Here is an 11,093-nt window from a genome sequence, read left to right on the forward strand (position 1 = left end):
GCGCAGAGACAACTCATCCGAGAGGCCACAAAAGACCCCAGGACAACATCTAAAGAACTGCAGGCCTCACTTGCCTCAATTAAGGTCAGTGTTCACGACTCCACCATAAGAAAGAGACTGGGCAAAAACGGCCTGCATGGCAGATTTCCAAGGCGCAAACCACTTTTAAGCAAAAAGAACATTAAGGCTCGTCTCAATTTTGCTAAAAAACATCTCAATGATTGCCAAGACTTTTGGGAAAATACCTTGTGGACCGACGAGACAAAAGTTGAACTTTTTGGAAGGTGCGTGTCCCGTTACATCTGGCGTAAAAGTAACACAGCATTTCAGAAAAAGAACATCATACCAACAGTAAAATATGGTGGTGGTAGTGTGATGGTCTGGGGTTGTTTTGCTGCTTCAGGACCTGGAAGGCTTGCTGTGATAGATGGAACCATGAATTCTACTGTCTACCAAAAAATCCTGAAGGAGAATGTCCGGCCAACTGTTTGTCAACTCAAGCTGAAGCGATCTTGGGTGCTGCAGCAGGACAATGACCCAAAACACACCAGCAAATCCACCTCTGAATGGCTGAAGAAAAACAAAATGAAGACTTTGGAGTGGCCTAGTCAAAGTCCTGACCTGAATCCTATTGAGATGGTGTGGCATGACCTTAAAAAGGCGGTTCATGCCAGAAAACCCTCAAATAAAGCTGAATTACAACAATTCTGCAAAGATGAGTGGGCCAAAATTCCTCCAGAGCGCTGTAAAAGACTCGTTGCAAGTTATCGCAAACGCTTGATTGCAGTTATTGCTGCTAAGGGTGGCCCAACCAGTTATTAGGTTCAGGGGGCAATTACTTTTTCACACAGGGCCATGTAGGTTTGGATTTTTTTTCTCCCTAAATAATAAAAACCCTCATTTAAAAACTGCATTTTGTGTTTACTTGTGTTATCTTTGACTAATAGTTAAATGTGTTTGATGATCAGAAACATTTTGTGTGAAAAACATGCAAAAGAATAAGAAATCAGGAAGGGGGCAAATAGTTTTTCACACCACTGTATATTTTATGAAAATGGTTTATTTAGATGAAGTAGAGTTTTACATATGAGCTTGTTTATGAAATATATCTTTATCGAGACCTACATGGTCTCTGACTTACAATCTCTTATATCTGATACATTGGTGGAACAAGTAGGAGCATCAGCCCCTTTTAAAGGACAAGGAAAGGCAAAGTCACTTGGGGGTGCCAAAATGTTAGGCACCCCCAAGTGACTTTAATCGCTTACCTTGTACCCCGGGCTGGTGCCCCTGTTAGGAGAGAACAGCACCAGCCTGGGGTAGCTGCAGCGCAGCGCTTCCTCCTTCCGGCTTCGTTCTTGGAACGACTAAGGACAAACGCATGCGCAGTAGAGTGAAAAGCCGACTTCTCTATTAAAGTTCCACTATTCACTCTACTGCGCATGCGCACTTGCACAGCAGGAAGTAGGAAGCGCTGCAGCTACCCCAGGCTGGTGCTGTTCTCTCCTAACAGGGGCACCAGCCTGGGGTAAAAGGTAAGCGATTAAAGTCACTTGGGGGTTCCTAACATTTTGGCACCCCCAAGTGACTTAGCCTTTCCTTCTCCTTTAAACACACCCTCAACTTTTGTAAAGTTTTTTACAAAGCAACTGTTACATCCTGATACATCAGTTTCTCTCGACTCGGTGATGCTGCTAAGAAACGGATACATGAAATCTAAAGAAACTCGGGGGAACTGGAAATGATTTTTTAGAATAGGTTGACCAGATCACTTGAAAATTCAGGGGAACATGTTGCAGAGCAGCACTGCATTTAAAATAAACTGCAATCAGTTCAGCCCTGCCCTGGATTTTTTCAATGTGTCCCTGAATTTTCTGGTGATCTGTTCACCCTTTTTTCAGATTATGAAGATTGCTTTTCTTGTTAGGCTGACTTACTTTAGAGGTGCTGCTGCCAAGAGACAAGTTGAAAAACTTGCATTAGACTTCAGCTACCTGCCAGGTCCCTGGTACAACAAAAATCTGCTCCTGGTAACTTTAAAGGCTAAAATTGTGATCTTTATATCAGAATTTTATCTCCTCTAGCTGCACTAACAGTGCAGGCCCTCCTTGACCTGTGCTAAAGCTCTGTATGTTAGGTGCAGGCAGTGTCGGACTGAGATGCCAGGGCCCACCAGAAAACCCTGGACAATGGGCCCCCTCTCAAAACTTTAATTCCTCCTCTCCTTCCTCAAACTCTTTATTATCCTAGTCTCTTTTCTCTACATACTATACTCTATTCTATCTATCTATCTATCTATCTATCTATCTATCTATCTATCTATCTATCTATCTATCTATCAAGCTTCCTTGTTCCCATACAGAAATAGGGAATGACATATATAATGATTTAGGCTAAATAGTTAGAAACAATAGGGCCCACTGACACCTGGGCCCACCAGGAGTTTTCCTGGTATCCTGGTGGCCAGTCCGACACTGTGTGCAGGGGGCAGAGGAGAGGTGCGGAGTACCCTGGACTTCCTACTCCATAAATTAGCTTTGTACTAGCATCGCCAGTCCTTAACAATTCCTTGTTCGTTTCTTTGGACAACTTTGCCTTCCAGTTTTTCTGGTTAGACAATTGTCTGCAGAGAAAATATATACAAAATCTGTATATGCTACTAATATTTGCAGACACCTGTAATTTTAATTGCAAATTCATTGGAAAATGCTTTAAGTGGGTGAGGCCTGGGTGTTGACTATGAGAAGCCTGTGGGTACAGCATCCTTCAAGCTCTTTTAAAAGTGTACTTCTCCTTTACAGGTGGTTGCTGGTAACATTTACCATAGTATAGTGGAGTACCCAGAGCTGTCAACTCTGCCAAAATATTCAGGAGTTACCTTATTTTTGTTTCTGCCCCCAAGTCTCCTGATGTTTATGAGGATCCCATGGTTGAACACTGTGCATAAGCAGTGAGCAGTGACATCACAGGTAAGCCATGCCTACAATCTCCTGGTACAGTGCCAATCTGTGGTGACAGCTCTGAGTAACTCATTTCTTCTGGAGTACAATTTATACCAATTTGGGCATTATGAATGTCCTTTTGCTGGAGTTAATAACATCACAAAAGGGACAATTCAGAAAATTATGAACTTGACATGATTTTCTGGAATAAATACTGTACAAAAGTGCGAGTGGAAGGGCTTTTTTCACTCTAAAATGCATAGGATGAAAAAAAAATTTATACATGAGGTTTCAAATGAAGTCACATTATAGGGGTTCTCCATACATTTGTGTTTGTGATCAGTCACCTTAAATGTATTTTAGTTAGTTTTATAGTGAGAAAGGCAGTTGGTACTGACATCCCAGGCACATTATACACAGTAAAATGCAATCTATATTTTAAAAAAACCAACACATTATATGCAGTGGGTACAGATGGCAGATATTCAGGCCCTCACACCATAACACTGGCATTAACTAGCAATTAACAAAACACTGACAAAAGAAAAAAGTAAGGGAAAGAGTTAATTTAGGACTGGAGCAAGTGTGATAGGGATATTATAGATGGCAGGTGACAAGAAATTATTTTATTTCAGCCTTTACAACATATACAGTATAGAACCTGTGGGATGTTGGTTCAGAGTTGGTGAGGTTCTTAGATAAAGTTTACAGCCTGAAGATCCTTCTTATCAGTCTTCATTCTGCAGTGCCTTCACTTTGTAATATCTCCCCAGCCCTGTCCACATCTGTGCCTTGATTGGTCAATTTAACAGTTGTGAAGAGAGCTGTGCTCTGACTGAAGAAGCCACAAGAAGGAAGATCCAACCAGAGTAGAGCTTATTACAACAATAACCAGAGCTTGCAGGAATGCAAGATTTCAGTATGACAGTATGAAGAATTGTGTTGATTTTTAGCCATTTGCACACTTCAGTAAATGAGTCCTGCAACTTAAAACAGGCAGATGGTCAGACAGGAGACCAATCCTTCCTCATAAGAAGATTTATGGTAGAAAAATAATAAAACGCTCAGGGGCAAATGGTTGGCAAGATGGGGCACTAAATGTTCTGCAAAGGCTTTCACATCTGCTAAAGGCTAATAACATTTTATGGGATGAATGCATAGCCCATTTGGGCAACAGATGTCTGGGTACCTGAGCCGGTTTTTGTATCTTGACCAAGCAGGGACATAGAAGCCAGTGACATTGGCTTATACATCATCAATGAAGATGTTTAAGCAAAATATGCACTATTTAAAATTAGTGAAGTTACCAACTGTCCCTAGTATCTTGAGACAGTGCTGTCCTAGGAAATTGTTGTTTTGTTAAAAGAGAAGGAAAGGTAAAAACTAAGTAATCTTTATCAGAAAGGTCTGTGTAAATACAGCCATAAGCACTCACAGAAACACAGAGTCCTCTATTAAAAGAAACACAGGATTTCTTGTCTCCTTTTTTGTAAACATGTTCTTTGATATCTGACAAAGCTCTCTCCTCTCTCCCTCCTCTTGCCCCCCCTTCCTTAAGAATTCATAAAACTCACTCCTCCCTCCCTTATGTATGTGTAATTTGAGCTACCAACTAGAGCTGCATCAGGATGCTACAAAGACCAAGCTAAAATGGCAGCTGCAATCTTAAACAAACAGAGAAAGCTTCTAGGGCTCTTTACTAAGGTATGGTAAAGCATTCTGCAGAATAAATATAGCATTCTAGGTGGCACTAATGTGGTGAATCTATTGGCAGTAAAATGCCAAAATGACTTTCCTTCTCCTTTAAAATTACCATGATTTTTTATTTTAACAACTGCATGGAAGCAGTCTAGCAGGGCCACCATCAGGGTGGGAGAGGGGGTACAATTGTGCTTGGCCCCACAAAATCTTCTTTCCTAAGGGGGCCCAGTCGTGTTACAAAAGTTATGCAAATTATGTAAGTTACGCTGTAACTTATGCAATTTTTGTAACTTAAACTGCTGAGAAAGCTAGAACTGGAACTTTAGTAACTTGCATATCAAGCAAAAGACAAAGAAGCTTTGCTGGGACAAACCCCACTGACCCCCATAGAACCACACATGAACATTTACAGCAGGGAATGACTAGTTATTGGGCCCCACTTACGCAATTTACATAACTTATGCAAAAACTTATGTTACTTTCAAAGAAACTTACGCAACTTACGTATGAACTCCACTGAACCCCCAATTAAAATACTGACTCAGTCAACAAACGTCAGCTAACGGTTGTACGACAGGGCCTCTTTCAAGCCCGCAAGTGCATAACGTACCTCTGGAAAGATGTAAACCCACCAAACCTGGTTAAACCAAATGCAGAAATATCTAGACTGTATGCAATATCTTTACACCAAAAGAGCAACTCCTGAGAAGTATGACAAAACGTAGGGGATCTGGCCCTCCCCCTAGACACTAACTTAAAGAAGCCAAAGCCCCACCATGATATGAGTAACAACAATATACCCTACCCAACGTATGCCCATAACAAACCCCATGCCTCCAGAGATACCCGCTGCATAGATAGGCAATAACCCTGGTCACTTACCGTACCATATGCCATGTTATGTCACTTTAGTGTTTCAATATTACCCTTCGTTTATTTTTTTTCTTTTCCACTTTACTCCTTATATTTTGTTCTTCAGACCTTGTGTATAAACCATTTTATTGGTAAACTGACATACTTATACATGTACAATGCTGACACTATGCACCTCGAGAAATACTGTAACAAAAAGTTCAAATGTTTTCAACTTGATGTGTAACTAAGATACATGTGATACATGTTTAACGATCAATAAAGGTCATGATGTTAAAAAAAAAAAATACTGACTCAGTAGAACATTAATTATTTTTAATATATTTATTAACTAATACTGACTAGTTATTTGGTCCCACAGCGAAATCATTGGGCCCCTAAACGTACTCAGTTAACGTAACTTGTGCAAAGATTTACGTAACTTTCATATCAAGCAATGACAGCACAGAGCAGGGTCAGGTAGGTGGGAAGGGGTAAAGGAACAGTAACACCAAAAAATAAAAGTAATTACAATATAATGTACTGTTACCCTGTACTGGTATAACTGGTGTGTTTGCCTCAGAAGGACTATATAGTTACAAACAAAGCTGCTGTGTAGCCATGGGGGCAGCCATTCAAAGAAGAAAAGGCACAGGTTACTTAGCAGATAACAGATAAAACCCCATTATATTCTACAGAGCTTATCTGCTATGTAACCTGTGCCTTTTCTCCTTTTTTCCAGTTTGAATGGCTGCCCCCATGGCTACACAGCAGCTGATTTATATAAACTATAGTAGTGTTTCTGTAGCAAACACACCAGTTTTACCAGTGCAGGGCAACAGTACATTATATTTTACTTACTTTAAAACACTTTCACTTTTTAGTGTTACTGTTCCTTTAAACTTCGGGCAAACCCCATTGACCCCCAATGAACTGACTGAATTATTAGTACATGGAATGGAACTCTTTATATGAACTGTCTATTATAGAATAACATCAGCTATTTATATTGCACACACAAGGGGCGTGTTCATGGGGGGCCCTATATAAATAACTTGTGCAGGGCCCCAAAGTTTCTGATGGCGGCCCTGCAGTCTAGAATGGCAGCCCACTCTCTGCAAGCTATAGGAAGTGAACAGGGGCTGCTAAACATACACGAATTCTGCAACAGGGTTATTATAATCATGAACCTTTGGCTTATTATTTATGGTGCTTTTACGGTTTGTACTGATGAGCAGTTCTTCCTGCGCTCCCCTGCGGTGGCATCCACCTGCATTCCGCCACAGTACTAACACAGGCGCATGTAAGCCCAGAACACTGGTGGAACAAAGCATGTTGCGTTTGCATGTTGTGTTGCAAGACCCCTAAAGTAAGCTCCTCAACAACTGCCTAAGCATGTGCAGTGTCACCCCCAGACTCCCTGGGACAGCTGTGATGGGCTAGATCATTACAGTTATAGAGATACTGTAACTTTAGGTTGCTCAGTACATAACATATGGAATTTCTACTAATATTTGCTTTAGGGGTTGGCTCTCCTTTAATTAGTTTAGCACAATGGGACTTGATCTCCCACAGACTCCATTATAAGCAAATAATTAAAATATTTAAAAGTGATTTCCTTTTTCTCTGTAATAATAAAACAGTATCTTGTACTTGATCCCAACTAAGATATAATTAATCCTTTTTGGAGGCTAAACAGTCCCATTGGGTTTAATTAATGTTTAAATGATTTTTTGTAGACTTATGGTATGGAAAGATCCCTAATCTGGAAATCCTCAGGTCTCAAGCATTCTGGATTATAGAACCCATACCGTTATATATATGGTATGTATTATTGCAAAAATCAAAAAATCAGGAGAATTCTCTTAACAGTTAACTCTTTTGAGTTGCCACTAGATGGTGATATTTAATTAGTTATGTGAGTGTAGGGCTTCTATGAATTAGCCTGGCAGTAGCAACACTTTCCCTTTCAAATCAATACAGGCAGAATTATTGTTACTTATATCCTTTCAGATAAATGCTATTCTGTTATCTGTCTGTATTGCATTCTAGTGGGCTCTGACTCTGGAAATATTAGTCAAAGGGAAAGTTCCTGGTTTATAAAATGTTACCAGCTGATCATAGTAATTTAAGGATCATTTCTGTGTCTGCTCTTCTGTTATTAGCCTTCCATGACCATAAAGCATGTCAAATGCTACATGCAGCACATAATGTCTCATATGAGGCAGAACGGCAGTGGTTATGTTTCATACAATTATACCTGTGTATGGCCAGCTTAAAGCAGACTATCTCAGCTATTACAAAAGATATCCTGCACTTACTATGTACTCGTTCATGGGGTCCCTGTTCCCTGACTAGAGATGATGGGGTTCTCTAGGGCTGAACACTTCTCTTTTTAAATGTTCCCAAACACATTCACTGGAGTTGAAACCTAGTGACTTAAGGTGGCCATAGATGGACAGATTTAAGCTGCCAATTCGAGTCCTTTAGACTGATTTGGCATCTTATCTGTGTATGGGGACTGCTGATGGCCCTACCTGATATCTGTGCGAAAATTGAGCAGGTGTCAATCAGGCAGGTTTGATTTTTTAGTCACATAGGGGTCTGCATCCTCTTATTTATGTGGTCTTTGCTCCAACAGTTTCTATCTCTGTTCTTGTAATTTGATCATTTGGCCCTAGGGATAAACAATCACATTAAAACATTTACCCAATATCGCCCACCTTAGATTTTGCCAAATGAGCAAATTTATAACATATGGCCACGTTATGGAGGAAAGCCATGTACATCAGAGCTCCTTGCTGTTCCTTGGACTTTATATAGGCCTGGCACAGCATTGACATATCATTACCCTGCTAATAATGTATCCTCTAACTCACTTTAAATGAGCAGGAAAGGTAAAAACTAAGTAAGCTTTATCAGAAAGGTCTATGTAAATATAGCCATAAGCACTAACAGAAAAGTCCTCTATCAAAAGAAACACAGGATTTCTTGTCTCCTTTTTTGTAAACATGTTCTTTGATATCTGACTTCCTCTCACAGAAAAATCCTTCATTCTCGAGCCGGAGTCTGCACAGCTCTCTCCTCTCTCCCTTCTCCTGCTCCCCCCTTCCTTAAGAATTCATAAAACTCGCTCCCCCCTCACTTAGGAATGTGTAATCTGAGCTGCCAGCAGCTAGAGCTGCAGCAGGAAGCTTGGAAGACTAAGGTAAAATGGCAGCTGCTATCTTAAACAAACAGAGAAATCTTCTAGGGCTCTTTACTCAGGTATGGTAAAGCTTTCTGCAGAATAAATATAGCGTTCTAGGTGGCACTAGGGCTGCCACCTCTGCCAGCTTTCTTAGCCGGGCAGAGGGTGATGTCACAGGAGGTGGGGGAAGAGGGGGGCTGTGTCGTTGTTGGTCGGGGAAGAGGCAGGACCGTGACGTCACAGGGGTGGGTCTATGACGCGGCGATCGGAATCAGTCAATGAGTCCTGTCCGGGTCAAAACCTGACAGGTGGCACTAATGTGGCGAATCTATTGGCTGTTGGGTTGGCACTCTTTGGTCAATATGTACTGGGTTTTATGCACCATTTCTCACATAAACTCCCAAGTTATAGCTGTGATTCAATTTTGATTGCTCTTTAAACAAGACCTTCTGCCAGTGTTTAGCAGTGACATTTTAATATTGTTTGGCCCATCCTTATGTACCCTTGTATCCTTAAGACGTCATCAGATGTTTCAGCTAATCAGAACAGCAATGGCTTGTGGAAAATAGAATTGCTACTTTCAAAAGGTTATTTGTAAAATGTCTACACTTATTCACTCTGACAGTGATGTGGCAGCCAAAGTAATGGAAAATTGCTAAATATTGCATTGCAGAGAGGAGCCATTGGTTTTAGAACATTAGTATAGCCAAGCTTTTGTTAACACTTTGCTTGCCAATGTCTCTTCAGCTGTTAATACAAAGAACACATGTAACATCCCACTTCACTCAGGCTGAGGCCTTGCTTACTTGAAGGAGGTCTAATGTAATGTGGTTCACTTACCTCTTAATCAAATACTTGTTGGGTGCCAGAGGTCCCCACCTTCCAGTAGAACTGCAATACATCCCATCCAGTACCTAGTCTTCTTGGCAGCAATATTGAAGCCAGAACCAGGTCATCTTACAGCAAGCATGGGCAACATTTAATGGAGAAAGTCTTGTTTTTGATGAATACATATTTTAAAATTGGGTACATGATAAGTCACATAAATGTATATTATATATATATATAGCACATACATAGTGAATAATGTACCCCCTATTGTATAATTTAAGGATATTATTTTTTATAATACCAAAGCAGGGTCGGAGTGGGCCGCCAGGACACCAGGAAAAAACCCAGACCTGACTTTTGCCGGCACTCCCCCGGCGTTCCCCCCATGACGTGTAAAACTTATGTGCGCTCAGTGGAAGACTTCAGGTGGGGGATCCTGCAGCAGGGGGGAGTTAGGGAGGCTCAGCGGGGGGCCCTGCGGGGGGGGGGCGGGGTGAAAGGTGGTGCGGGGGACGTGACCAGGAGGAGGCCCCTGCAGCCCTGGTAGGCCCTGCACCCCACAGTCTGACACTGTACAAAAGTTTTAGTGTATGACAGCAATGACATCACTAAGCACCATTTTGAAAGATATAATACACAAGAGCCATGAATATCCTGTAAATTATATTCTTATAAACAGTAGCGATGTCATTGGTTATAATCAGTGTTTATTTACAGGATATTTATGCCCCTTGTATAATATATATATATATATATATATATACACACGCACATTCCTGCAATTTAAAACCAACAATGAAAAAATAACCCTTATTTTATGGCAGTCGTGCAAATTGCTTTTTATATGTACTTCTAGCAAGCAATGCATTCTTAACTACTCTCTTAAAGGCAGTGTAATTACAATCATAACTTCTTGCATAATTTATTAAAATCTAATGCTCAGCAATGTCCCAATATATGTTAATTAAAATATTGGTGATTTAAAAGTTCATTTTGAAAGCAGTGTAAATATTTCCCAGCTCTGCTGGTTTCTAAATGGGGGTGTCATTAAAACAATGAAGTAGTCAGCTCTCCTTCAGCCAAGTCTTCTGTTCCATATATATCTGATTCACCTTCACCTACAGGTCTGTTATAAACACAGAACAAACAGAAAAAAGTCCATACACTCATGGTTCCCCTTGTTTCAGTGAAGACTTGAATCCATTGTCCGTTGGTGCAGCCCCAAACAGGCACCTGGCTCAAAAATTGCAAGTAGCAATAGAAGGACGAAAAAAGTGGTTTCAGTTGGTGCAAAAAATACCTCCAAAGTAGTTTTTTGCAGAGTGCGGAATGAAGCCAAATGTTTCATGCTTTTGCCACTGATGAAGGGGACATGAAGTCCTTGAAACGTTTGGCTACTGTGTGGACTCTGCAATAAACTACTTTGGAGGTATTTTTTGCACCAGCTGAAATCACTTGTGTGCGTCCTTTTTTCACACTTCTATAATGACAGAACATGCTAGGGAAATGGATTGTGCTGGAAGGGAAGCTATTCTGTCCTTTAATGGGACAGGTAAAGCCAACAATTCATAGTTCTC

Source organism: Xenopus tropicalis, chromosome 4 (assembly GCF_000004195.4).
Source record: "Xenopus tropicalis strain Nigerian chromosome 4, UCB_Xtro_10.0, whole genome shotgun sequence".
NCBI lineage: Eukaryota > Metazoa > Chordata > Amphibia > Anura > Pipidae > Xenopus > Xenopus tropicalis.